The following is a 24,278-nucleotide window of genomic DNA, read 5'->3' on the forward strand; positions in this document are numbered from 1 at the left end:
AGCTGCAGTGCAGATCAACAGTCAACAGGCTGAGTGGTATAATTTGAACCCAATATGTATATACGTTCTGACCTTGCAAACATCACCTTACTTCAGAACCCGTATGGACTTACAATCTGGCAGACAAGTGCTGACAATATGCCCTAGTTGTCACTTGTGAGTCCATGATGCATTGATTGAGAAACAGGAAAGTGAAAGATGGCCAGGACCAACATGTGGGCAATTCAGAGTCCAAACTGAACATCAGATGGAAAATTTGAGTACAACATCCAACTGTGGGTACCTAGAATCCATGAACAAACCGTATTGCCAGAACAAATATTGTATAAAATCATACAAGCATGATAATGTGATGATACTGATGCCAAGTCAGAACAATGCCACAACCAGAAATATGGATTGCAATCAGAACACAGTCTAAGTTGCATCATGAAGGAAACACCCATAACCAGATTCTAGTACCTGGGAAAGACTCCCTAATCAAATATGGATGGACAACCAAACTGCTGATATGTGTTAAAAACATTTACAATTAGAGCTTTGCTTTATCTTACTTGTCATTTCAACAAAAAATTACTTTGTTTTGCTCTCATGTAAATAATTTAATTCTTTAGGGACAAATCTTAAAAAGTTAGAAAAGTGGAGAATATTGTAAAATGATGGACTTATATTTTCAAGGGAGGCTATCTGAAAGAGCTGTCAATCACTGTCACTTTGACAGGATATGATTTATTCATCCTATCAATGGACTCAGTCTGCAAGCAAAAGCAGTGGAGATTAGATGGACTGTATTTTGTCTGCCAGCGAGCACTACCTGTATATAATCTTATTCTTGTATAAACATTACTTTTTGCTCAACCAATTGTTATGACCCACTGGGGTAATGCACTGCAAATTGATTCTTACTGCTCCTGGAGTTGTACCAAATGTTAACGTTTTTTTTAAGGTATGCACAACACTCTAATTTACCTGACTTTTTTTAGAATTCCTACAGTGAGGAAACAGGCCCTTCGGCCCAATAAGTCCACACCGACCCTCTGAAGAGTAACTCGCCCAGTCCCATTTCCCCTACCCGACATTTAACCCTGATTAATGCACTTAACCTACACATCCCTGAACATTTTGGGTAATTTAGCATGGCCAAATCACCTAACCTACTCATCTTTGGATTGTGGGAGGAAACCGGAGCACCCAGTGGAAACCCACACAGATACGGGGAGAATGTGCAAACTCCACACAGACAGTCACCTGAGGTTGGAATTGAACCTGGGTTCCTGGGCCAGTGAGGCAGCAGTACTAACCACTGAGTTACCGTGCTGCCCAAACCAAGATTCATTAAAATATAAAATGATTAGATCAAAGAAGACAATAGGGTGGCATGGTGGTTCAGTGGTTAGCATTGCTGCCTCACAGTACCAGAGACCCAGGTTTAATCCCAGCCTTGCATGACTGTCTGTGTGGTGTTTGCACATTCTCCCCATGTCTGTGCGGATATCCTCTGGTTGCTACGGTTCCTCCCACAGCTAAAAGATGCGCAGGCTAGGTGGATTGGCCATGCTAAATTGAGCTGTAGTGTCCAGAGATAGGCAGGCTAGGTGGATTAGCCATGGGAAAAGGAGGGTTACAGGCCTGGGTGGGATGCTGTATGGAAGGTCAGTGTGAACTCGGTGGGCTGAATAGTCTGCTTCCATACTGTAGGATTTCTATGATTCTAAGTAAAAGGACATAAATCATTGGCATATAGCATTATTAACTAAAATTTTATAAATGCTACCTTCCACTCATATAGAATGTCAAACAGGGAAAATGCATTGTTAATGAAGGTAGAAAAACTGAAAAGTCAGTTCAGTGCTCTTTGCTTCCTGGTACCAATATTCTGATGATTTGTTTTGGCTAGGAAGGCCTTTTGTTCACTTGTCTTTCTCTGGATACAAGCACTGGTTTCTAAGAAATACATGGTGACAGATCCACTTGGAAAATGCCTTTGTCTTATCTATTTGTAAGTAACAGCGTGCAGCAGGAAAGGTAACTGCATTTCTTCAAGTTTAAACTGAGTTTTATACTGCAGAGAATAGGCAGATTCAGCTGAGGAAAGCAATAGCACAACCTACTGCAGTTTTCCATGTGTGTGCATGTGCATGTGTGTGTGTCTATGGTTATGTGACTTGTTTCTACTTCCAACTTGCTCAGTTCACTGAGAACCAAGCAGCTTCACTGTAAACAACTCCTTAGCTCCTGATCATCTGCACATCGTTTTGTGTCTGTGGGTTCCTTCAGTTTCCAATAGGTGTTAAGTTCCTTCCTGTGAAAATGTCGCTCTGAGAAGCCTGTCTTTTTAAAAAGTTATTTCTTCCTGCAGTCCACAGTTATTCAAGACAAACCAAAGCATAGGACTGATACCGTCTCTGTTATGTAATTGGAATGTTTGTGTGAACAAGAACATGACAGTAAGGTGCCCAAAACTAGGTGCACCACCATTTGTGGATTAAACTTCCTTCAGAGTATGCATTCACAAATTATTTAAAAAGTGAGACGCAATAAAACACTAACATGTTTCAAGCTTTTGTAAAAATTTGGTAAGGGTGGAGCATCAGATTTTTTTTTAAAGATTAAAACTAACTTTATACTTGAAGCAGCAAAATGCATGGGCAATTGTATCTCAGCGCAGGACAGAAGAAGGCTGGGTAATAAAAATTGAAGTAATAATGTGCTACCTCATTTTAGATTTATTTTATACATTTATAGTAGGATTTTATCTTTCGCGTTTCAGTTATTCAGCTACTTTTCCTTCAATCCTCCCTTTACCTCAGGGCCAAATAGGTTTGAGATATCTAGGTAACTAATAGATGAAGTGCTGTGTGTCTTCTGATGAAACATGCAGTGATCTCTTTAGCTCTGTTTCTTTTGCCAACATGTACTGGTTGATGCAAAGAGGACCTCATCAGGTCCATTCATTAGTCAAATGCATTTGCTCCTTTGCTGTGTTGCACTTGAGCAAAAGCAGTTTTCTCTCGGATACTCAAAAGACAGCGGCAGATGTGCTGAGCCACTGACTGGCAATGGACCTGCACCACAAACTGTGGACAGCTGGCATTTAACAATTATCCCTGGTTATGTTGAAGACAAATCACATAACATCACTGCTGAAGCAGATTTTATGTGTAATTATCCTTAAAGAACAGTTACTTTAAAGCAACAATTGTGCAATAAAGCAATGTTTTTAAAGCACACATAATTAATAAGTGTTATGTTTGTATGGTTCCATTCTCTCAGTCATTGACAATGAGTGCTACTTTTCATAAGTGTTGTGTTGGTTACTCCAATGCCAAACTTGTAAGCTTTAATTTGTTAATTAATGTTCAGCAGTTTTGATTTTTGTCTTTGTGCCATGGTTTTCTCTCACGGACAAAAAGCTAAATCAAACATCCTTGATTCTCGATTGAAGAATCATAATGCAGGGATCAGGGAACACCTAATATTTGGATCCATACCCAATGCTAAGTTTAACATTTCAGAAGAAGAAAACAGCCAGGAAAAGGGAGAAATAACAAAAGTAAAGTGAAACTAAGAGAGCTATCTGCTAGTTGAAAGTATATTCATTTAGAGTTGGATGCCACTTCAGTGAATGCTGTCAATGGGATTTTAATGTGGCCGCAGTGCATTGTCTGAGAACAGAAAACTTTTGGGTTATGGTCATCATCAGTCTATTCTTCATACTTAAATTGTGGATCATGTTGCCTGACTGAGCAGTCATCACGATAGCAACCATTGAGCATGCTGTAAGTTGGATAGAAACAAGGAAAGAGGCATGATGTCTGAAGCCCTTTCTAACACAAGTGTTACCATCATAAGACAACTTAACTGAGTTAAAACGAAAGAGATGATAGAAATAAAATCCAATGAATAAGCTTTGATATCTGTACAGTCCCCAATAACAATTGAAACGAAGGAATTTGAAGAGTTTTTCCTGAATTTGAAAACATAACTTTCAATGTCAATAATAGTTCCTTGCAGCAATTAATAGTTATTAAAAGGGACTTGGTGATGTTTTGACTTCCTAAGGTGGGTTTAGTTTTGACATGTAGGAAATTCACCTGTTCAATACACCTGGATGCTGAGGCAGACAAAAAGATGCTTTTATTTAGTGAAGTATCTGGACAACAATTTCTGGAAACCTATGTTTAACCATTAAGTCTATCTCTACCTAAAGTTGCAGTACTATATGTACATAAATACAGCTCAGTGGGTATACATTAAAAAAACTGGTCAATGCCATTAGCCTCATTGTACATGGAAACCTATTTGCCTCCAATTAATTGTCCATTCAGCTCCTGGAGGAGCTTGTTAATGGGCAGGCAAGGGTCAGAAGATGATTTTCAATATCAGACATAAATCCAAATCATGCTCGTGAGCGCAATGTGGAGAGCCAGTGATGCATTTTGCTGCTTAACACTTTTTTTCCCAGGAAAAGGGTTATACCTCAGAGTGGGGCCACTACATTTCAACTGACCCTTTAGTTACTTAAAAAATCACACAATGCCAGGTTATAGTCCAACAGATATATTTTGAGTTACTAGCTTTTGGAGTGCTGCTCCTTCATCAGGAAGAGCTAGTGCTTCCAAATAAACCTCGAGAGTGTGGTGTTGGAAAAGCACAACAGGACAAGCAACATCTGAGGAGCCGGAGAATCGATGCTTTGGGCATAAGCCCTTCATCAGGCATGAGGCTTGTGGGCCAGGGGGCTAAGAGATAAATGGGAGGGTGCTGGGGCTGGGGGAAAGATAGCCGAGAATACAAAAGTTAAATGAAGGTGGGGGAGAAGATGATAGGTCGGAGAGAAGGGTGGAGCTGATAGATGGGAAAGGTGATGGACAGGTCAAGAGGGCGGTGTTGAGTTGGAGGCTTGGGATTGGGATAATTAGGGGAGAATGGAAATGAGGAAACTGGTGAAATCCACATTTATCCTGTGTAGTTGCAGGGTCCCAAGGTGGAATATGAGGTGTTCTTCCTCCAGGCGTTGGGTAGTAAGGATTTGGCGATGGAGGAGGCCCAGGATCTGCATGTCCCTATTGAAGTGGGAGGGGGAGTTAAAGTGTTCAGCCATGGGGTGGTGGGATTGGTTGGTGCAAGTGTCCCAGAGATGGTCTCTGAAATGATCCACAAGTTGGTGTCCTGTCTCCCCAATGACAAGGATACAACATCGGGTGCAACAGATACAGTAGTTGACATTTGTAGAGGTACAGTTAAATTTCTGTTGGATCCGGTGGAAGGATCCTTGGGGGCCTTGGATGGAGGTGAGGGGGGAGGTGCGGTGGCTGGGGAAGGTTTCAGGAGTGGGATGTGGGCTGATGGGAGACATGGATCTGACAAGGGAGTCGCAGAGGGAGTGGTCTCTTCAGAATGCTGATCAGGGATCTCCCATTCACAGCTTCCAAAGTCATCATCCATAAACTCCACATCGCCTGATTCTATCACCTACTGAAGATTTACAAACCTGACTTCCCCAGTTGACCCATTGTCTCAGCCTGTTCCTATCCCACTGAACACACCTCTGCATATCTTGACACCATCCTGTCCTCCTTAGTCCAGGAACTCCCCACCTACATTCAGGACACAACCCACGCCCTTTACCTCTGCCAAGACTTTCATTCCCCTGGCCCCAATGCCTCATCTTCACCATGGACATCCAGTCACTGGAATGTCATCTACTGTGTCCATTGTTCCCGATGTGGTGTCCTGTACATTGGGAGACAGGACACCAACTTGCAGACCATTTCAGCAAACATCTCTGCGATGCCCATAGCAACTAACCCCACCGCCCCACGGCTGAACACTTCAACTCCACCTCTCACCCCACCAAGGCCATGCAGGTCCTGGGCCTTCTCCATCGCCAAACCCTTACCACTCAATGCCTGGAAGAAGAACACCTCCTCTTCCACCTTGGGACCCTGCAACCACATAGAATCACTGTGAATCTCACTAGTTTCCTTAATTCCCCTCCACCAACATTATCCCAGTCCGAAGCTTCCAAATCAGCACAGTCCTCTTGGCCTGTCTGTCACCTTTCCCATCAATAGCTTCACTCTCTTCTCTGACCCATCACCTTCTCCCTCACCTTCATTTACCTCTCACATTCTCAGTTACCTTCCCTCCAGCCCCACCCCCCCCTCCCATTTATCTCTCAGCCCCCTGGCCCACAAGCCTCATTCCTGATGAAGGGCTTATGCCCAAAACATTGATTCTCCAGCTCCTTGGATGCTGCCTGACCTGCTGTGCTTTTTCAGCACTACACTCTCGACTGATCTCCAGCATCTGCAGCTCTCACTTCCTCCTTCCAGATAAACCTATTGAACTGTAACTTGGTGTGTTATTTTTAACATTGTCCACCGCAGTCCAACCCCGGCACCTCCACATCGTGGCTTTAGTTTCTTGCCTGTGTGGTGAGGCTGATTAACCCTCTGTTCTCCTGCCTGAAACCCAACCATTGGATTTATCTGTCTGAGGATTGTTCTGCATGTGTAAATTTCCCTTGGCAGAATGTATTGCCACTGATTGAATCAGAGACAAGCTCGGTAACCAATGAGAGAATAGATAATGAGATATAACACCATGACATTAACCTGATGAAAATCCAGCCCTTTATTTCAGCACACATCATTCAGGTTTTTGAAAATATATAATAAAATATATTTTATTCATAAAAGATTGTGAAATGACATTCTTTAACATTACACATTGGAAATTACTTGATATCTAATATAGTTCAAGTTCTTTCCGTGCAAAATTTGGCATTCCTATAAAAGGAAGACTTGAACTTTTTATGATATCAGAAATTCCCAAAGCACACCCCAGCCAAGGTAATACTTTGAAAGATGATCAATGTTATAATTGTTTTGAGTGCACAGCACAGCATTGTTTCAACGCAGGTCTTTATTGAAGTGAGTCTAAAATGTCAGCCTGGAGCATAAGCAACATGGGAGAGCTCATATGTCTATGGCAGACTCAGAAGGACATTTGTACATGATTGTATTTCAAACTAATGATAATATTTCCAGAGAGAAAATACAGATTTTGTGGACCCTAAACATTAATTAAACTTGTAAGTTGCACTACTCAACTGCACACAATGAATATGGCCCAACACCATAAACTAGAAGATTTTTACATGTCTACCAAATTACATGGAAATCACCAATAGTTATAATCATATATCAGATTGTGTAAAGGAGTTCAACTTATGGCTGTAATGGCAATGAATTTTCTAATTTTGCTCAGAAACAGCCTTACCATTCTTCAGATATTCCAGAGATTATTTTAAAATATCAATTCGCTTCCACCCAATGGCAATATGTACTTAGATAAAGTATATATCACATACATTAGTGCAGTATGATTCATATTACCCTACTAAAAGTCTGGCTATGCCTCGAAGAATCTGTTAGTTTTCTTGTTAATGGAAATAGACAACAGCAAAACACAACTGGATCCTGCCTGGTTGGTGCTCCTCAGTACTCCAGTTAGTGTTCCTGAATTTAACTCTGCTTGCTGATCTATATGTTTCTCAATGGACAGACAGACCTAACCAAGTGCTAAATAACTATTGATGTGGTGGAATGGTATCATTTGCAACCTGAGAAAAAGTTAATCGAAATTGTAACCGCATGACAGGCACATTTCTTCAACTCTGCAGAATTAGTTTTGTCAGTTGTGTCTGAGCTCTGCAAAATGTCTTTTGGTCACGGAGCACAACAGTGACTAATTCAGCAATGTCAATGCTGAGAAGCTCAGGGTCACTATGGGAAGAATGGGAATGTCACTTTTAACTAGTGTAGTGGTGGCAAGGCCACTACCAACCCCACCTCCCCCCCCCCCAACTTCTGAGGTTGCTGCTTTCAGACTTTAAATCATAAGAGTATTTACAGAATACTAAGAGCTACTGTATACTCACTAGTTGCTGACCTAGATATACCTACCGCAGTGCTTCACCAGGCAAGTGAGACAAGATGTGCAACAAGGAGCTTCTAAAATAAAGAGGCATTGAGTATGCAAGGTAAACCTTCACTTATAAAAATACATTTTCATATAACTGTTTCTTAACAATATTTTTTTCTGTGCTGTAGATCATTCTTTGTAACCTGGCAATTAATGCTGTCATGACATTGGCAAGTCTGATGACCTATCTGAAGATTCTCCCACATATCCTCTGACCCAGCCCTCATGCTCAGCCAAGATTCAAAGGATTAGATGACTTACAGTGTGGAAACAGGCCCTTCGGCCCAAAAAGTCCACATCGCCCCGCCGAAGCACAACCCACCCATACCCTTACATGTACCCCTTACCTAAGGCTACGGGCAATTTCGCATGGCCAATTCACCTGACCTGCACATCTTTCGACTGTGGGAGGAAACCGGAGCACCCGGAGGAAACTCACGCAGACACGAGGAGAATGTGCAAACTCCACACAGTCAGTCGCCTGAGGCGGGAATTGAACCCGGGTCTCTGGTGCTGTGAGGCAGCAGTGCTAACCACTGTGCCACCCACGGTGGATTATAAGTGCCCAGTGAATTCATGTTGCACGATCCCACCCAGTGGCGATAACTAATGCAAGTCACTTCTAATAAATGAAGCAATTCATCTAACAATAGTTTTTTTTTGAGCAAATTGCTTTTCTCAATTTCTCCCTATTCTTCACCTTGAACTATCAACTCATCAGCTTCTTCTTCAGGTCTAAAATGGATTGTAAACATTAGAAATGTTAAATATCTTTTATATTTGTCAATTGTTTTCCACCTGGAAAAGATGGGGAGATAATATTTAGATGCACTCCATCCTTGAGGTGTGGCAATAGGAAAGAGACAAAAATCATCAATATTTTAATTGATCTATGCTATTCAGCTACGTATTGACTTTAAGGCAGCCCAGCAAAGTCACAGTTGATTTAATACAACATTCTGTGCTAGTCTACATTCGAATTAGCATCTTTTTTGTGGATTCATCCATATGTAACACATGTAACATATTGTCAAACTATGTTAAGGAATGTTGAATAGCAATGTCACCAGTGTCATTGACCCAGTCATTGCATGTACAGTCCCATTTAAAGAGGAACACGTTGACATTGACTTTGGAACCAGCCGAAAGATTTCATTTTACTGCCCAAATTGTTTTTTCTCCCTGATTCATCCACAGACTGCAGCTTTTGCTGGGTCGACCATCATTCGTTTCCTTATCTCTATCCATGAGAAAGTGTTTGTGAACTGTCTTCTTGAAATACTGCAGTCTATGTGGTGTAAGTGCACCTACAAAGTTGTTGAGGAGGAAGTTCCAGGATATTGACCCTGCAACAACAAAGGCACAGTGATTTTGTTCTTTCTCAGGATGTGGCGTGGCTTGGAAAGAAACTTACAAATGGTCATACTTTAATGCCTCTGCTCTCCTTTTAGGTGGTACAGATTGTGGGTTTAGAGGGTACTTTCAAAGGAGCCTTGCCAGTTGTTGCAATGCTTCCTGCAGCCAGTATATACAGTTGCCTCTTTGCATGGTGGAGAGAATGATTGTTTGAGGAGGTGGATGGAGTGAAAAGTCGACTTAGGCAGCTTTGTCTTGGATGCTATGGGACTACTTGAAGATTCTTGCTTGAAGATAAATATGCTCATCTTGGCAGGAAGATTGCATTCTGTCACACTCCTGATTTGTGCCTTTTGAATGGTGGACAAGCTTTGGAAAGTTAGGAGGTAATTTACTTTGCACAAATTTCCCTGCTTCTGAACTGCTTTTGTAGCCACAGTATTTGGAAAGCTGGTATACAGCGATTTGTGATTAATAATATACCCAGGATCTTGATACTGGGGGAATTCATCTATGGTAATGCCACTTAAAGTCAAGGAAAGATCGTTGGACTGTCTCTTGTTGGAGATTGACACTCATGTGTCACAAAAGTTACTTGTCGCTTATCAGTCCAAATTTGAATATTGTCTAGGTCTTGCTTCATTTGGGCAGAGATTGTTTCAATATCTGAAGAATCATGAATAGTGTTAAATATTGTACAATCATCATGTCAGGCAGCATCCGAGGAGCAGGAGAATCAATGTTTCGGGCATAAACCCTTCATCAGGAATATGCCCGAAATGTCAATTCTCCTGCTCCTCAGATGCTGCCTGACCTGCTGTGCTTTTCCAGCACCACACTCTTGACTCTGATCACCAGCATCTGCAGTCCTCACTTTCTCCCCATTGTGTAATCATCAGCAAACATCCCCACTTCTAACCCCAGAGTGACAGAAAGGTAATTGATGAAGCAGGCAAGTAGGGTGGACCTGGAAAACTGCCCAAAAGAAATCATGCAGTGATGTGCTGAGGTTGAGATAATTGACCTTCATCAGTTACAACTATCTACCTTTGTGCTATGTATGACTCCAACCAGCAGAGAGTTCGCCCTCAAATATTATACTAGGTGTAGTCAACCTGCTGTTAGCAGGAACATTCATTCTAATATTGTATCACCAAACTATCAAGGACTGAATATTTGCAACTCTATGGTGATGGGAGTAACAATAGAGACTGGGATAATTGAAGAATGTTGGGACAGTTACCTCTTGCATTCCTTCCACAAGAGAATATTGCCAAGGCAACCTGAGAGGGAGATCACCTGCCCACTTCCTGTTGGGGGAATAGACAATTTTTCTCTTTGTTTGAGTCTTAACTATTCAATGACATGACAGCCCTGTCTCTTTGTTGGTGAACATACAAACATAAGAACTAGGAGCAGGACTAGATAATTTGGCCTTTCAAGCCTTCTCCGATCACAGCTGATCTCATCCTTGCCTCAACTCCACTGTCCTACCCACTCTCCATAATCCTTTCGTCCATGATTAACCATGAGGTAAACAGAATTTGAATTAAAGTTAGCCAGTGTCCTGGCATTCACTGCAATCTTTGATAGTGAATTCCATAGATTCATGACCCTTTGAAATAATTCCGCCTCAATTTAAATCTGCTACCTCTTAATACTAAAACTATGACCTTTCATTCTAGATTGCCCTATAAGTGTCAGCAACCACTCTCGATTTACTTTTTCAATCCCATTTAGCATCTTATATGCCTCAATTCCATCTCCTCTCATTCTTCTAAATTCCAGAGGGTATTGGCCTAAACTGCTCAGTCTTCAAAAGACAAGCCATTCATCTCTTGAATTAATCTAATAAATGTTTTCTGAACTATCTCCAATGCAATTATATCCTTCCTCAAGTAAGGAGACCAAAACTGGCACGCCATGTGTGGTCTGATCAAATCCTTGCACAATTGCAGCAATGCTTCCCTACGTTTGTATTCTATTACCTCAACAATAAATGCCAAAATTCCATTCACCCTTCTTATTAACTGCTGTACCTGCTAATTAGCTTTCTGTGATTGATGCACAAGGACACCTAGGTCCCTCTGCACTGAAGCATTTTGAAGTTTCTGTCAATTTATATAAGAAGTTACATTTCTATCCTGACCAAAATAGTTAACCTCACACTTATCCATGTTGAGCTCCATCTCCAAAATTTTGGTCTATTTGCCAAAAGTATCCATATCCATTTGTAAATTTCTTATTTCTTTGTAGCAACTTAATTTCCCACCTATTGCACTGTCATATGCCTATCGTTCTTTATATCCTTGCACCTAAGTCATTAATGTAAATAGTTGGGGCCAAGGACCAAAGCCTTTGGCACCCCACTAGTTACAGTCTGCAGGTTACAGGTAGCGAGACAGCTACTTGCCATTTGGAGAGGCCAGCAGCTACCTTTTGGTTGATCTCCCTTCTGCAGCCCAGACAGGCACGGTGTTCATCAGAGCCAAAAACTTTGGTCCTCAAAGAATTGGCTGCTGATGAGAAAATGCAACCTCTGAAGATCCCAATAATCAAACTGAGGTGGTTTCCCACTTATCTGAGTGACCGTCACCTCTCCCCTTTAAAATATCTAATATTGAATATCTTATATTCAATGTTCAGGCATCTTTACAGTCTCAGGCCTGCCTCAGCAGCACCCACCCCTCTCAGTGGACTTGCTGAGAATCAAGAATGTGCTATCTGGGTTACTTAAGAGGCTACTTTCAGGATATAGGTCTATCAGTCTGGTTCCCCAGCAAGTGCAGACTCAGGGCTACAATTTTGCCCCAAGATAAGAAATTGAGGTTCCTGGAAATGCCTGACCTTAGTGTTCCTTTGAACAATGTGCCATGGAGAGTAAAGCAAATCAATCTCTTCACTGTTGGCCAATTGAAGACAGGAATCTACAAATTGCTACTTTTTAGAAGCTAGAAAATGCATGTCACTTATAGTATGCATTTCTTATTGCAATATCGATTATTTCATGAGACTTCTTCTGAAAGCCTCCTAAAATGTCCCAGAACATGATTTGAGCTGGGAGAGCTTCACAAGAATCAGAGGTAACTAATTAGCCCTCTTAAATGCTAGTTGTTAGGTTTTGAATTTACTGTATATTGCAACATAAACTGTACAAAAGATCAACATTAAATCTTATTAATATACACTAACATCATTCAAAAGATATTGAATTATGAATAATCTGCCACCAAGGATTTTCTTTTGTCTTGCAAACTATTGAATACTAATACATTCTGAACTGGTTCAATGTGAAAGTACAACTCAGTTTGATTTGATTTGATTTATTTATTGCTGTGTACCGAAGTATACTGAAAAGCTTTGTTTGCAAGCAGTACAGGCAGATCATTGTAAGCAAGGACATACAGATTAGAGGGTGAAAAAAGTGTTGACAGAGGCATCCAGGTTATGTTACACCGGAGGTGTGCAAAGCAAAGTCAAAATTACTAAGACCAGCACTAACTGAAGTTAGACAGCCCATTCATCAGTCTCATAACGGTTGAGAAGAGATTGGCCAACAGTGAATAGATTGATTTGCTTTACTCTCCATGGTACCTTGTTCAAAGGAACACGGAGGTCAGGCATTTCCAGGAACCTCAACTTCTTATCTTGGGGCAAAATTGGAGCCCTGAGTCTGCACTTGCTGGGGAACCAGACTGATAGAAGAAGCTGGGAAGAAAGAGGAGAGAAGATGGATTTTATGTTTACAGTTCTGCTGATTTTTAAAACGTCAAAACTATTTTGAACATCAAGGCATGAACAACAGTTACACAAAGTCTTAATTTTATATAAATAACCAGCAAGCCACCTGGGAGTGAGGGAAGGGGGAGGGAAAGCAAGAAATGCATGGTCACACTGTTTATAGTTTGTTCATCACAACAGGTTATGGGATGGAGGTGAAGTGAGTTTTGAGAATTAGACACAAACAGACCATCTTCCTTGATAACCTGAACCATAAAACTGATCAGGACCTCAACAACAGCTTCTTTAATTATTCCAAACATCATCACCTCCACAGGGGTGAGCAGATATTGCCACATCTGCACCCCTGCCATCTATTTTGTACTGCTCTTTTCTATAAGTGGAGTACAATGTGCTCAGGTGATGTGACAGTTGATTAGCTGGAAGTGTACAAAAGCTGTGAGGTGTGAGTGTGAGGCTTCCAGCAGTGCTATGTGTAAGAGGGTGAAGTGATGTATATGGTTTAAGCCCTCATTACTATGATTACTAGTGGATAAGTGATGGTTATATAGCGACTTATTAGGATGTAAAGTTATAGGCAAAAATATAAATGGCTGATGAAACTCAGCAAGTCTGACAACATCTGTGGGAAGAGACCAGAGAGAACATTTTGAGACCAGTGACTCTTCATTAGAACTCTAGAGCTAGAGATTGATTCTGCACATTTGGACTATTGCATTCAGTAAAATAATCAACCTTATTTAAGGAAGGATGTTAAAGCATTGGAGAGACCACAAGGGAGACTTACTAGAATGATACCAGGAATTAAAGATTTTAGATGAAGGGAAAGATTAGAGAAATTGAGCTTGTTCTCTTTGAAGCAGAGAAGATGAAGAGGTAACCTTACTGAGAAGTTCAAAAATATAAACAATTCTGACAAAGTAAAGAAGATATTCTGTTTCCATTAGGTGCTATGTCATAAATGTTACAACAGGGTAGTGAACCCCTCTGTTAATTAAACTAAACACCCAGAAAAGTTCACCTCACTTCATAACCTGTTAAAATATGAATGTCAGAGAACTCCCAAATTCCACTATTTAAATAAAATAATATCAATTTATTCTTTAACTCTAAAAATGAACATTAATCAACAACTATTCACAACTCTAAGTCCCCCTTTCTCTTAACTGCTTATTACCTACTTTCAACTCTATAACAATATACTGTTCCACTTATTAAAATTACACCAACTTAATTTCAAAAACATACAGTGGTTGTCTTCTTCAGTGTCTGTCTTCTTTTGGTTGAAGACCTCCCTGGGTCATCTTCTTTCTTTTTACTGTGAAGATGTTTCATATGAAAAGGTACCTTCGATAGAGAGTGTTCCTAATTTCTTGAATCTGTCTCAATGGCAGTTAGTCTGTCTGATTTTCAAAATGCCTGCCTTTTTTATATCCCCAACATTAAATTGTCTCATTGGTTCGCTATTGGCAAAACAATAAATTGAAACTCGATTGATTTTTTGGCATCCTGCAGTACAATTTAAACTGATTGGTTAAATACAAATCGTTGCCAAAACAACAACCAACTCAGGTATGTATCTGACAGCCAAATGTTACATATTTTCAATACTTCACTGCTCTTGTAGGCTCTCAGTGCAGAACAGCATTCACTCTTCCTTAAAGGTACAGTACATGCCTTCAACTTCATAACAGCAACTAAGGGTCATGATTGTCAACAAGGGAGCTAGGAGTGAAATGAGGACAAATTCTTTAGTCAGAGATTTGTTAGGATTTGGAATGTACTTCCTGGGAGAGTGGTGGAGGCAGATTCCATAGGAGGCTCTAAAAGAAAGCTGCATATATATTTGAAAATGATGAATTCAGAGGGCTACAGAGTTGAGGCTAGAGGATGAGGCTCAGTGGGTAGCTGTTTCAGGAGCAGATATGGACACAATGGGTCAAATGGCCTCCTTCTGTACTGTAAATTCTATGATTCTATAAGTTGTGAGGATATGAAGTGAGGATGCCTTCACTGACCTTGAGCCTCCGAGTGACATCTCTGAATTTCATTTGGTACTGCATTCAGGCCTTTATCGCTACATTTCTGTCATTGTTTTGGTCACCATCTTCATTGGCTTTCATAGGAGTTTTGTCGAGAACCTTCATAAAAGGGAACTCTTTCTTCCTGTCAACCTCCTGTACTATGCTTTGTAGTACACTATGTATTCCGGTATGCTGAGGAAGATCATTGAGCTATGCTTCCTATTCTTTTATCACCATTTCCTTTAGCTTTCTTCTGTTCTTTCATTGGTTTTAAACAGTTTTGATGCCATTTTCGGCAAAGTGCACTGTATCTTTAAGGCAGGCGTTCTGGCTCACTTTGGTGGAGATAAACCTTTTGTGGAGCTCGCAGGGGACCCGCGTTCATGCAAACCAAATTCATTCAGCCACATGTTCAGCTTTGGGATGCACACCATAATCATCAGAATTGGTAGACAGCACGAGACTTGTACGTTGAGCATATCAGCCTCACACCCTGATTTGGGATCAATTCTGGTTTATCTCTAACCCCACAAATCCACTCCATGCTACCTACTGAATGCTATAGAAAGATAACTAATTTCAAGTGAACCTGTCAAGTCTGAAATTATCAAGCACCAATTGTGGTACAACATTGTCTCCTGGTTCCTTGCCTTTAATACAGAGAGTCTCAGATGCTCCATCAAACTTTCCAAATCACTAATTTTCCCTATTTAATGTAAATGATCTAGGATCAAAAAAGCTTTAAAATAACAAGGACAAGCTTGCGATTTTAAAATGGGATTAAATTATATCTTCACACCTTCCAACCATTCCTCATCTTCACTTGAAGACCATACTTGATCTTGATGTTAGGCTATGTCAATTGGACGGAGACTAAAAATGTAAAGTGATGAAAGACAGAGTGAGATAACTACCATTCACCCTTGTTTGTCCAACAATTGTTTTGGTTGTGCATGTAGTCATTTGATGGACTATTGGTCATGTAGTTAGTCGGTTCAAATGTAGATGCAGCTATCATGTTTCTATGATATCTATGTTTTCTAAAAAAAATTTGAAAATTAAATGGATGGCCAAGAGGATGAAATCAAATCCAGAGAAAGAACAGGTTGTTAAGATGGCCATCAGGGGATGACAGTCCTGAGAATGGTTCTATGTGCCTTTGGGAGGTGAATGGAATAACAGGGAGTAAGTGAGATACAAAAAACAACTGCTTATGACACATGGCAACATAAGGAGGGGTTTATGCAGAGTAGGTCAGGTAAAAAAGCATATCCCCATAAATGGAACCATTTTAAGATAATTGTTGAAAGAAGCCAAGGAAAATCTTTTGTAAAACTGTGAGTGTTTATGATCTGGAATACATTATTAGAAACTGTGGTGGAGGCATTCAATAGGGAGTTGGATTGCTCTTTTAAAAGGAAGAACACACATTGTTATAGGGACAAAACTGGGGAATGGTACTAGGCAATGCTTGTATGGAGAGCTGGTGCAATTAAAGAGGGCAATTAAACAATTCTTTGATTTACACATCAGGCAACATTTTCAACATAAAAATGAGTGAGCTACATGTAAAATTGAATGTTTGTTATTTTGGACAATAAAGTAAAGCACTGTCCAATTTCCAGGGAGAAGATGGTGTATTGTTTCTTGATAAATGCACAATAACAGTACTAGAAATATCAATACTTTAATTCTTCAAGCATTAATGAAATGGAATATAAAAGCAGTCAGTCTCAGTAGCAGCACTGATTGTCATCATTCTGACTCCTAAGGGTGAATTAAAAGAAACTATAATCCTATCTGTCAACATTACAAAAACAATCCCTACAATGAGTTCAAGACAATCTTTGGGTTCAGCTGAAAATGTAATCTTCTTACCTTTCTCAGACTTCTCTTCCTTCTATAATATATAGGCTTTTCATTTCAAGTTTGATGTAATCAAAGACACTACTGAATTCATAGAATGATTCAATGAAAGAGCCATGATTCAGATTCTTTTTTGATACCTCTCTTCTTTTGCCATAATTTTTCAATCTTTCCCTTTCAGGTGTTTATCTAATATGCCTTTGAAATCTACTATTGAATCTGTTTTCATTACCATTTCAAGTAACATATCCTTAATCATAAGAACACAGCATGTACAAACATTTGGTACTGCTTAAGTTGCTCCTGACGCATTTGCCAATTATCTGATTTTCACTCAGACTCTGTTTTAACTTGAGCCTTTGTGTAGCTTTCCAGTCTAAGAGGCTTCATTTCGTCTGCATACATTTCCCAATTTTGTTGCTTTCTTGGTTGAAATATATGTCTACTTGCAGTGATGTGCCATCTAAGTAAGCTCAAAATAATGCCATAGGATTGTTTATTTCATGAAAACTTCACAGTAATCTCATTAAGGGAACAATATTGTATGTTTGCCTTTTAACAAACCAAATTTAGGCTGTGCAAGGTGAACCTTCTGTTGAAAATAAAACAATTTTGAAAATTGTAATCCTACATTCCTGTTTCATGGGCCAGGAGTTTCTCAAATGTAAACCAGACTTTTTCAAAAAAAGGACAATTATTATTATGTTCGATGAAAAGCCAGAATTTATGATATATTCTCATCCTGATCTGTCCATCTCCAATCCTGATCTCTTTTGGAACTGAAATAAGGAAGCTCATTCTCATTGGATCACTTTCCTATTGTTTAGGATATGGGTAGCAGAGAATTGGATTGAAGGAGGAAGGTGGGAGGTCAAGCATCAAAAAAGTTGATTTTAGGGGCAGCAAAAGTTTTTGTAGGCATTTGGGAGAGGTAGGTGTAGTTACTATGATGCTGTAGATGCGGAAGTAGACAGAAGGTAAACTGTGAGATGAATAATTTAATTCCAAATCAGATAGAGCATTGAGGATATGAACAGTGTGGTTCAGCATGACATAGTGCTCAAGGAAGTGATGGGATTAACTAGTATAGCAACATACTCCTGAAGATCTTTGTTTGTTATTCATAAAACAAGGTATCTCAAAGTTATGACATAGATTTCAACACAACATGATCTACAGATAGTGCGGACTCAAGTAAAAACTGATTAGATTTTGGTCAAGATTTTGATCCCCAGTTCTGGGTTTTGGAATTTCTTAAATATTCTGTTAACATTGTGAGTTGCTTTGTTTTGTAGTTAGTTGATTGTATTGGATGATGTTGACTGTCTCAGCTGTAGAATTTATAAGTTCTGTCAATACTGTATATGGGCAGACATTTCAAAGTAGGTTTTTGAAGATGGATTGGCCTGATGCCTCATGAGTGAGATGGAAGCACTTCATAAAACAATTTCATTTTCAAGCTTTCTGGTTGGAAAACATCAACCAGGTGGAGAAATGCCTGAAGGTAGTGCTGCATAATTGTAATAATATTGAATCAACACAATGTGTAGGAGATATACACTCTACCGAAGGTTGTCTTCATTTTTAGTAAAGTGCCAATTTAGAAAACCAGCAAAATTTAACAGGTGCCTTCAGAAAAGAAACCTTAACCTCCCAAAAAATTATAACTGTGAATAAAATGACAAAAGCACCATCACAACTGGCTATGATTGGGGTCAGTATTTATCCTCACAAATAAGGTTTATCATGTTTACATTGGATTCTACAGTTTTAACCAATTAATTAGTCTTTTTCTCTGAATATAAAATACCCACAGCCTTACGTATGAAAAGTGAATGCATGGGAAGAATTTTCCCAGTGTCTGATTGAGATGGGTAATAATGAGTCAACTCGTAAAATATGGTAAGATTGAAAAATTGAGGTCTTGATGCCAAAAAATAAAGTCCAATTTTCCACTAAAGATTTGAAAGACGAGAACGAAAATCTCACTAGTGAGCAGTGAGATGCCTAATTGCATGCACTAATGGTGCATTACTGCCCATTCTTACCTCATTTATGTACAACTTATCTCACACGTTGGAGAGATACCAGACAGCGACAGTTCCCAACATGAAATTCAGAATGGGTACCTCATGCTTCCAGCTCACTGCTTTGGACCTCCAATTTGGCCAACAGTGATCAGTACCTCAGGGCACACTCCGTGGGTAGTAATCACCTGCAACCCCGAGCCAGGGAGATGTTGGCATTGGCTGTGGAAGTATCTCACATGACACATTTCTGACACACTTAGAATGCAGTCCTCTATGTCAGGACTGCACCTTGGCACACACCAGCACCTTACATTGGAATGTTGCTGCCAGCCCTCTTTGTGCACAGAAATGAACAACCATTGCATGGATTGGAGTAAAGTGCATATCAGGACAGTTAGCTTCAGCGATCAGTCAGGCATTTGGTCACTCATCAGCTGCTCAGCTGTGCAGGGGGTTTGGGCTATGGTTGTTCCTGAAAAAATAACAATGCATTGCTCTGCTGGTCATCAGGGCAAGATTGGCACCGGATTCAAACATGGCTGATTGCTGAGGGCCAATAGTCTTTGCAGCTTGATTCTTGAAACTGAAGCTACATTGACAGTGGATCAGACAGGTGAGGATGTAAAGTGGTAACACATTTACAAATATGAGCTTCTATTTCAAGTGAAGTGTCACCTGTGTCACCCACATGTCCCCAGAGGCTTCTCTTTTTAATTTTCCTCCCACTATGTGTACTGTAAAGAGCTTTTCATGGCTGGCATGAACAGCTGGGCTTTAAATATGCTGTCAGTGGTGGAACTCCTGTAGAGCCAGGCAGTGGTAAGTAAGCCTGTCACTGGCAAGCACAAATATGGTGCCATAGGGGTGTGGTGTATTTGCAGCAGCAAATTACGGAGTTGTTTGAGAGATTGATAGCTCTAAATTTTGACAATTTTTATTCAATTGAGGGAAGGGTGTGGAATGGTTTAATACCTTTTGTTGCAAAATCTTTGATTTTAGAAAAGTGTAGCACTCTGAAAATAGTTACGTGACTCGGGACATATAGTGCTCCCCTTAATACAGAATATTTGGAATTATGCTTAATAAGGCACAAAATACTTTTCAAATTGTGGAAGTCTCTATTCTTGTACAGATCATAAGAAGAAATCATGACAACAGTTGTGGACACACTTGGTTCCCTAACTTGGTTGAGTCATTGGAAATTGTGGTGTATGGAATATAGCAGTTCTCACATTTTGGAGAAATAAATGTCATTTTGGAAATGCGAGTGCAATGATTACTTGCATTTACATCATACCTTGAGAACAATAGAATGTCCCAGGACATTTCATAACTGCAGATGCAGGTGAGCAAAAGCGAAGGGAAATTAGAAGTTCCAATAAGCCATTCTGAGAAACAATTTTGATAGCATGTATAGAAGAGATTTGTTGACATAATTCCAGAACACGGTGGAAAAATGGTTAAAGGCTTTGTCATTTGTAGACTGATGGGTATGTGTGTGAATGAATGAAACAGTGTTTGGAAGTGGAAAGTACATAGGAAGCCCCAACCGAATCTGGGGCACTTGTCTCATTTGGACACCTCCATATAAGAACCACAACCAACACTCAGGCCCTTCTGAAAATGAGCTACATCCCACGGTGGGAATAGTCTGAAACAGTGTCCCATCCTGCTCTTCGAAGGACCACAACTCCAACACCTCCCCAACCTAAACTGGCCCCTATGCTGGGAAAACCTCCTGAATGCTGACACAACACCCTTCTGCAAGGTGGGCAAACTGCCCAAACTCATACCCTTCCAAGAAATGCAGGAATGTAGGCACTGCCAGTGATCCAACCTCCAGTAGTGAGGCTTCACTCCAGTCAGAGACACACACATTCTGGGCAGAGAACTTCTGCTGGCCATGTATTACTCCCCTTCACAAGGCACTCCTCATACCAGCCCACATTTTGGGAGACTCACCTAGGTGGAAATTAGGGGGATGACACCCCCCCCCCCCATCTTCATAGAAAATAGCCACAGTCACAAGTTGAAATAAGAAATCAGTAACCAGCCTAATTTCCATTTGATTCCTGATGTCCCCGTGGCTGAAATTTTTCTGAGTGTTGGCTCACTACTGATGCCTACATACGTGGGAGAAAAACACACTCTTCTCAATCTCAAGTCTGGCATGAAGGTGGATAATGTTATAGTCCTACCTTTAATTTCTCCCTATAGACAAAATACAAAAGCTATTTGATCTTATTTGCTTACTCTTCTCAATATGTAAAATACTCAGGTTCCTCTTAGCCCTCTTTGTTATTTATCATTGCAAATAAGTTGATTTTTCCACTGGCCTCATCGTGGAGACATAAGTTCCAGAATCATCTTTGTTGGGCTTTTCCGACTGCTTCTTGAATCATTCCAAATTTTGTTTTATTGCATAAGACTGGAAATATAATTTCTCGATTTCAATGGTAAATCTACAAAATGCTTTGAAGGTAATGATAGCATGATGACATTTAAGACTACTATGTGTAAGAGAATATTAAAACTTACCATCAACACCCAAAATAATTAATAGTACATTTCCATTTATGATTTAATTCTACACAATTTGTGACGATGCTGTTCCTTTAACAAGGTTAAGTTGTCCTTGGGTTTTTGTCAGACACAGACTCCAAAATGTTTGGGGTTGATCTTTTTGACAATGCCTTCAGGTTTTTTCTTTGAAAGAACACCCGTAAACTGAAAGAGGAGTGGCCAGTTCTCCCAGTTCAGCTTTTCTCTGGTTGGCGTTTAGCAGTCTGGCTGTTCACTGAAAACAGTCAATCAAGTCAGTGAGGCTGCTGATCTAAGAAACAGCTACATGAAAGAGGGTGTTCCATGCTTCTATCTCTCTCTATCTCCCCCGCCCCCCCCCCCCCCCCCTCTCTCTCTCTCTCTCCTGTAAGATCCTGTGTTTGATTTTATCTTTTGGGCCAAGGTATATTTATGGGGATTGCTGCAGGAATTTGGAACAGCATCACCGAGATGGGATAATCTGTTGGGTTTTCAGATAGCTTAAGTTATTTGGTCTTTTGTGTGTATTTCATGCAATAATCTTGTAAATAAATTCTGTTTTATTTAAAACAAAGTGGTTTGACCAGCTGCAGCTACTTTCTTGAAATGTTTTGAGGGGGTCTAACCTGGTCTGCAACAAATTGTAGCCAATTGCATGGATATATTCTCAAGATCTAAACAAAACCTGGAACTATTATATTTCAATGCATCTCCATCCCCCCATCATGAACCTTCAGTCTCTTTCAGAACCAGGAATATTTACAGTTTTTTCCTTGAGCTATCCATGACTTTTTTTTTTTGGTTTTTGTTCAATTTCTTCAGCCACACATTTGAAAATACACACAACTCTCAATTTATTCTCACACTGAAAAATTATTGTAAAGGAGTCATGAGCATTTATTAAGATGTGACTGGTGTCATTTCTAATTTGATCAGTTTGAGTTTGTGCCAGATGTGTGCTAATTCACATTAACACTGAATCTGAACTGAGGAAGATTCTATCTTCCACATACTGTTCAGGATATATGGAGTAATAAATAACAATTAAAGCTAGCTTTCTCCTCGGGAAATCCACACTTGATCCTTCAGCACAGTGTGCACATTTGAAAATGATTTATGTTGCTATTAGCTAAATATTGCATCGTATTTTACACCATATAACAAAAAAGGCTCACAAATGTCAAATGGATAAAAAGCACCCCGAACAAACTATTTTGATCTTTAAAAATACAGTCATTAAAGTTAACTGAGAATTTTATTGGTAACATTATATAGTGTCAGTTGGCTATCATGTTGTGTTTGCAGGAGCATGATTGGCATCATGTTCAGTGATGTCTATTTTCCAAATTGGGGATATTTTCTTTGAAGGACAGATGGTAGTCTCATTATCAGATTAAGATGTGAGAATTATGTCTTTCTAAATTTGTGATGATCGTACTTGGACTCTTTTTGTCCATGGCCAGTTATTTTTGTGCTATTTTGTGCAACTTTATGCATTTTCACCACTTAACGTATTATTGTTTAATGTGAGTAGCTTCAAATATCAGCCAAAAATTATAGGGACATGACATAAAATTGATCTATTCATCCTTCACTGACATTCACAAAAAAACCTGTCATGTTAACACCTTGCTTTCTTCAATGGGACACAATTTGGAAACAGCAATGTAAATGATGCATTAGTTATATTTCTTGCACAGACTGAGCATTACCAGGCTTTAAGAAACAGGTTCACCTAGCTCTTCAGGGTAATTCTCTTGAAAAGAAATACATTTGCTGATCAAATGATTTATCTTTGTCTCTGGTTTAGACAACAATTATTTACTTGTAGGATAATTGAGGAGAATTTCAGTTGCACAGACATATATTAAGCAAAACTGTTCCATAAATTAGAAATGAGTTGCATATATTATCTAATTGTGCAATGAAATGTTTCACCTTCATACTCTTTCAAATGTAATAAAGATAATTTTATGGAGCTGTAATAAAAATTGGTTGCTGATTTTGCAAGATTATTACACTGTTCTTCAATTAAATGTTGTTGAGTGGATTGCTGTCAACAAGGATGCTGGGTACTATGAAGGGCAATGGTGTATAGATTTGAATTCTGAATCATATTATATTCAGGGCCATAATGTCATGCATATGAAAATTGCTGCTGAATTTCTCCTGTTATTTTAACCCATCCTTTTGTCCTCCAAACAACTGTGACTGTATTGAAACCGGTGCTATGTAAGTCTACATCCAAATGGGCATCAGGTGCCTGCAATCCTGTAATCCTTATTGATATACAATACATTGAGGTGAGTCAAGTGTGAAATGTATGGGGTTTTAAATCAGAGTCCCTCAATCAGTTGGTGAGTTTATGGGTCCTTTTCAGCAGGTAGGTTTTTTTTAAAAATTCATTCACGGGATGAGGGAGTTGCTGGTTAGCCCAGCATTTATTGCCCATTCCTAATTGCCCGGAAGGCAGTTAGGAGTCAACTACATTGCTGTGGTAAAAACAATGACTGCAGATGCTGGAAACCAGATTCTAGATTAAAGTGGTGCTGGAAGAGCACAGCAGTTCAGGCAGCATCCAAGGAGCAGCGAAACCGACGTTTTGGGATAAAAGCCCTTCATCAGGAATAAAGGCAGAGAGCCTGAAGGGTGGAGAGAAAAGCTAGAGGAGGGTGGGGGTGGGGAGAAAGTAGCATAGAGTACAATAGGTGAGTGGGGGAGAGGATGA

General features: G+C 39.8%; 1 protein-coding gene across 1 annotated transcript in view; it reads left to right on the forward strand.

The window, feature by feature from the left end:
• The window catches only part of LOC122548600 (CUB and sushi domain-containing protein 1-like), a 2,366,391-nt gene that overhangs the window by 977,775 nt on the left and 1,364,338 nt on the right, over positions 1-24,278 (forward strand). The gene's annotated exons all lie outside the window — the stretch shown is intronic.

The sequence above is a fragment of the Chiloscyllium plagiosum genome, chromosome 3 (genome assembly GCF_004010195.1).
Source record: "Chiloscyllium plagiosum isolate BGI_BamShark_2017 chromosome 3, ASM401019v2, whole genome shotgun sequence".
Taxonomy (NCBI): domain Eukaryota; kingdom Metazoa; phylum Chordata; class Chondrichthyes; order Orectolobiformes; family Hemiscylliidae; genus Chiloscyllium; species Chiloscyllium plagiosum.